Raw genomic sequence first — 6,006 nt, 5'->3', positions numbered from 1 at the left:
GGTTGTGACAAAACGTTGCCAGATTGTGTGACCAAATTATAAACTTTAACATTAAGCGTATTTTTACATGTACATATTTAGTTTGCAAATTATTTATTATTTTTAACTGGGGGTATTTTTGTATTCTCCTCTTTGGTAGTCTTAGCATGAATTGTTTTTCTTATTAATATTCAAAAAACAAAAAAAAAACTTTAAATAACACTTTAAGTTCAAATTTTTAAAAATCATATTTATTCATAGCGAAATTGGATCTGGCTATACTATGATCAATCACAGTAACAAGCCGCTAATTGCAGATTTATGCAAAAGCTTTGTTTCTCTTGGCTTTGGTTTTACTAGAAGTGGTTCTCTTTTTTAAATATGACTCTCTTTATGGTAAACACTAACCTACAAAGACTCGTGAAAAAGTATTTGATAAATTGTTAAAATGATATGTGGAGTTGTGATATGTATGAGTTGATGAATTAAATGATTTGAACTAAATTAAATTATAGCGTAGCAGACACGAAGTTCTACCAATATGAAACGCTCTTTATTAGGAAAATACATTATATGTTAGTGCATATGTTTGCCAATCCAAGAAGTAATCGAGATGGGCACATGGTGTCTTTGGCAATAATACTCAGGGCCCGTCTGTCTCTGAACACATGTTTGTGATCAAAGCCTAGGTCGCAGTTTTAGCCCAATATATATCTCTCCCTTATATGGCCTGAAAAGCGTGGTTGCCACAGATGGTAGAATTCTACCAAAAATGATAAATTAGTAGAATCATTGAAGTTTTGGTAGATTTTGCAAATATTTCAATTTTTTATATAAATGTCACTTTTAGAAAATTTTAGAAAAATTAAAATAAATAAATTTCTGAGAAAATTTTCTAAAGAAATAAAATTTGTACAAAATTGTCTATAGGAATGAAATTTTGACAAAATTTTCTATAGAAATAAAATTTTGATGAAATTTTCTTTAGAATCAAAACATTGACAAAATTTTTCTACAGAAATAAAATTTTAACACAATCTTCTATAGGAATAAATTTTTGACAAAATAGAAAAAAAATTGTTGACAAAATTTTCTAAAGAAATGAAATTGTGACAAAATTTTCTATAAAAATAAAATTTTGGGAAAATGTTTTAATTGGCTACCTTTAGCCGAATTTGTGGCATACAAACGGTCTAAAAAGCCGTTACATTCTGTACTAGAGCGGCTGTGAGGTATTTTGATCCATTGCCGGCGAAACGACACCTTAATATTCGACACTTTGGTATTTTGTAGTGTCAACCGTACTCTCCAAATTGTCCAGGCGCAAATGTCCAATTGATTGAGATATGGAGATTTTGGTGGCCATTGTGGTGTATAAATGAACCGAATCTCCTTTTTAACTTCTCCTGGTTGACGTGTGCTGTGGTCGGTGCTGCTGAGTTCTGTTGAAATGTCCTAGTATTTGCCTGCTTAGGCCTTCAATACTGCCTTGAGGTCATTTCCCTAATCAACCGTCCTCTCCAAAATGCCCCAGGCTCAAATGTCCAACGGATTGAGGTCCCTAGATTTTGGTGGCCATTGTGTGGTAGAACTGAAGCGCGGAACCATCTTTTTAACCTATTCTTGGTTGACGCATGCTGAGTTCTGTTGAAATATCCATGGTCTGAGGCTTACATTTATATTTGAAGCTTTCGATCAAAATATTGTGGTTAGTATGATGTTGTTTCATCGAATGAATGAATGACCCCTCCTATCAGAGACAGTTTTTTTGGGAATATAAATATCCCTTGAATTGTAAATGTGTCAAATTTTAAATATTTTAACGATTTCAGCTTGCATCAACTAGGGACTACTACTACAAAAGGGGAGCATATAGTCCAATGGACATTGATAGTGTGAAATAATACGAAAAAATTTTAAAGAATTTTTTAAAGAATTTGAATTCTTACAAAATTTTGTCAAAATTTTATTTCTATAGAAAATTTTGTTAAAATTTTATTTGTATAGACAATTTTGTCAAAATTTCATTTCTATAGGAAATTTTGTCAAAATTTAATTTCTATAGGAAATTATGTCAAAATTTCATTTCTATAGGAAATTATGTCAAAATTTCATTTCTATAGGAAATTTTGTCAAAATTTCATTTCTATAGGAAATTTTGTCAAAATTTCATTTCTATAGGGAATTTTATCAAAATTTCATTTCTATAGGAAATTTTGTCAAAATTTCATTTCTATAGGAAATTTTGTCAAAATTTCATTTCTATAGGAAATTTTATCAAAATTTCATTTCTATAGGAAATTTTGTCAAAATTTCATTTCTATAGGAAATTTTGTCAAAATTTCATTTCTATAGGAAATTTTGTCAAAATTTCATTTCTATAGGAAATTTTGTCAAAATTTCATTTCTATAGGAAATTTTGTCAAAATTTCATTTCTATAGGAAATTTTATCAAAATTTCATTTCTATAGGAAATTTTGTCAAAATTTCATTTCTATAGGAAATTTTGTCAAAATTTCATTTCTATAGGAAATTTTGTCAAAATTTCATTTCTATAGGAAATTTTGTCAGAATTTCATTTCTAAATTTTATTATTTTAATTCTAAGTGGCGACTTATTACCATATATGGTTAGAAATATTATCATGTTTTACCATTCATTGTTACATGAACGCCTGTCTAATCTTGTCCAGTGAAAATCAAGCTTTATTTAATGAAATTTTTTGTTGTTTGTTTTTTTATTAATTAATAATCATGTTCATAAGCAAATGCTTTTAAATGCAAACAATAATATGTATGATGGTATACAATAATAATAACTTATGTTTATTAGATATATATATTTTATTAACTTATTGACTAGACGCAATTCAATAACAATGCTGATGGCTTGTTAGTAGAATTCTTAAAAGCTACGATTAGAAATATATAAGGGTTTTTGTTTTTAATTTCTGGTAGTTTTTTTGATTAACAGTACACCATTAGAAAGTTGCATTTGGTTTTTGGTCAATATCAAGAGTCAAGAATAATAATATGCAATGGATGGGTACAACGAAATCTTAAGGAAATAGGGCCAATGTAAGCTCTGTCCAAGTTCTGAGTGAGGAGATTTGACATTTGGCAAACAGCTGATGCAGTAATCACCTGATTTATATACAGTTAGAATATTTGACATTTGTGCAAACAGATGATGTGCATTCAGTAATCATCTGATTTACATATTTTTTATATCACACGCAATAATATCGATTCTAGTGTTTTCTTAAGAATTATTCTTGGACCTTGTCAAACCTACACCTTTCGTGTATAGACATAATATTCTTATAGGTTAGGGCATATAGCTAACTTAGGCAAAATTTATACGAATTTCTTGTATATCTTGACATTGTTTAAGTGCTTTTGATTTCCGTTATTTTATTACATTTTGATTTCATTTCAAGTATTGAAAACTAACTAACTTTTAAAGAATTCCATTTGTTCGGTTTCAATTGGGAAATAATTGCGTTTTACTATAATAGTATGCCAAATTGTTTTGATTTTGTTCTATAAATTTTTATAAAAGAAACCTTTCGAAGCTCATTTCGTTAATGTTTTTAGAATGAAGCCTCTGCTGTTGGTTTACGTAATGTTTGTTGTTTTTTTTTTGCTGATCTAAAAAGACTTCGTCTACATTTTAACAACATTGGCTTAATTTAATGAAACTTGGTCCTTTCATGTTTACCTTGTTTTTCGTTTACGTAGGCTTGTGTTTATTACATTTTACAATAAGGGAGTGTTTTCTTTTTGTTTTTATTCTAACAGATTATGTGATTTTGTTTTCAAGTGCAACTTACATTTACAGAAAAAACTATATAGAATATGTTAACTAAGATAACGTATCATAATGTTTATAAGATGGTCGAACAAATTGAAATGTCATCGTAGCCATTGTTAAATTTTTTATACAGCACAAAAGAAGGAATGTGACCTTATTAAACTTTACGAAATATTTTAAATATGATCGCGTGGATCAGATTCTATTTTAATTCCTTGTCGGAGAATGGTATAGTGTTGCCATCACTTATCAAATTGTTGAATTCATCACTAGGCATTGTTGTTGCCTGGCCACGTGGACATTCTTTTATCTTCAAATAACTCAGCAAATAACAAGATATTGTATGTTTTTATTCAACTCCTATATAAAGCATTGGTTTACATACACAGGGTCGTGGGTTTAAACCCAGTTTCGACCAAACACCAAAAGGTTTTTCAACGTTGGATTATCACCTCAGTAATGCTGGTGACATTTCTGTGTGTTTCAAAGCTTCTATAAGTGGTTTCACTGCAATGTTCGAACTCGGCTATAAAAAGGAGGGCCCTTGTCATTGAGCTTAACATAGAATCGGGCAGCACGCAGTGCTAAAAGAGAAGTTCACCACTGTGCTTTCACAATGGACTGATTAGTGTGAGTTTGAAATATTGGGATGTTACTATGCCTAACCTAACATAAGACAAATGGGATAGAGTTGCCATTGTTTTCAAACCCACCACTAGGAATTTTTGTTGCCCCACCACATATTAACTATTACACACATATCAGCAAATTATAAGATAGAATATTAAATTAAATTATGCCCCTGACATCATTTCAAAGTTCGATGTTATCCTCATCGCTATCACAGACTCTTAAGTGACACTATAACAATCGACAACTGTGATGGGAATATGTACCAAACAATTTTGAAACAATTTTTGCTATCATTATTGTTAGAAAATACCAGAGTAATTAGCAATTACCGAGTGTAAGAGTACCAGTAAAATTCAAAAAATGTTGGCAAGGACTCTAAAAAAAGAGTAAAATTTTTCCAACATTGTCTTTGTATTTATTCGTTGTGGAAAAAGGCTTCGTCTATCGTCACATTGTTGTGTTTATGTGCCGTTCATACTATAAGTTTATCCCAACTATGTTTTCGTGTTTGTAAACAATCTTATAGTGTGGCGGAACGCTACGTACTATTGGCGATAAGTAAAATATCGATAAATGTGTTATCGATTACATTAAAAAGCTTCAGTATCGATTATGTCTTCGAACATAAATAATCCTATGTTCAGAGAATTAATCCCACTCATTTTTTTCGGCGGGGGCAGATACAAAATTTTTGCCTCCGGCGGAGCTAAGCTAAGGCAACATAAATTTGTCTATTCGATGACGCACAATTATCTATTAAAAATCAATTTGAAGTTTTCCGAATTGTAATGAGATCAGTTGTACAACCAATCTAACAATCAAAATTACATTTCATTAAAATTTTCGGAGCAAAATTAAAAAAAAAAAAAACTGTATAGCAACTTGATTGTAGGAGGAAAGTTCAAAATTTTGGCAAAAAATATAACAATTATAAATTTTTTCTAATATAAATCAATATTTTTGATTAATTGGCGGCTAAATTTAAGTCGAGCAGAGTAGACATATTTGGAGGCGGCGTCGACTGCCGCGCAACTCGGTGGCTTTATTATCTGCCTATGTCTTGTATAAGTCTCGACTAGTTGGACACAATTATTATTGTACAAACTTATAGTATGAACGGCGCATTACACACTAAAGTTTCCATTAACGGATATGTCGTTGCTTGACATGCAAATACAATCGTCTTTTGATTTCAATCCCTTATACAACGTTTATATTTATTAGGGTACATCTGTCCATCCATCAATTCGCCGCTGCTGGAATAAGGTAGTGGCAACAACCGCTTATAAAAATTATTGACCATCTTGATCAGATGCTGCATAGACATAACGACCATCTTTATGATGCTATAATTATTTTTGTATTTGTGTAAAGGACCCATTGTCATAAGTAACAAATTAATAAAGATCATATATGGGTAATAAGATAAAAATACCAATTGGTATAAATTACGTAACAACACAAAAAATTGTCGTTTATACGATAATAACGTTAACTTCTTAAGACTACTTAGGCTATTTAAATAAATATGCATTTTCAGTTTTACACATAAGAATTCGAGCACATACATATGTATGCATA

The sequence above is a fragment of the Haematobia irritans genome, chromosome 1 (genome assembly GCF_050003625.1).
Source record: "Haematobia irritans isolate KBUSLIRL chromosome 1, ASM5000362v1, whole genome shotgun sequence".
In the NCBI taxonomy this organism is placed as follows: Eukaryota; Metazoa; Arthropoda; class Insecta; order Diptera; family Muscidae; genus Haematobia; species Haematobia irritans.
Note: the sequence above shows the minus strand (reverse complement) of the source record.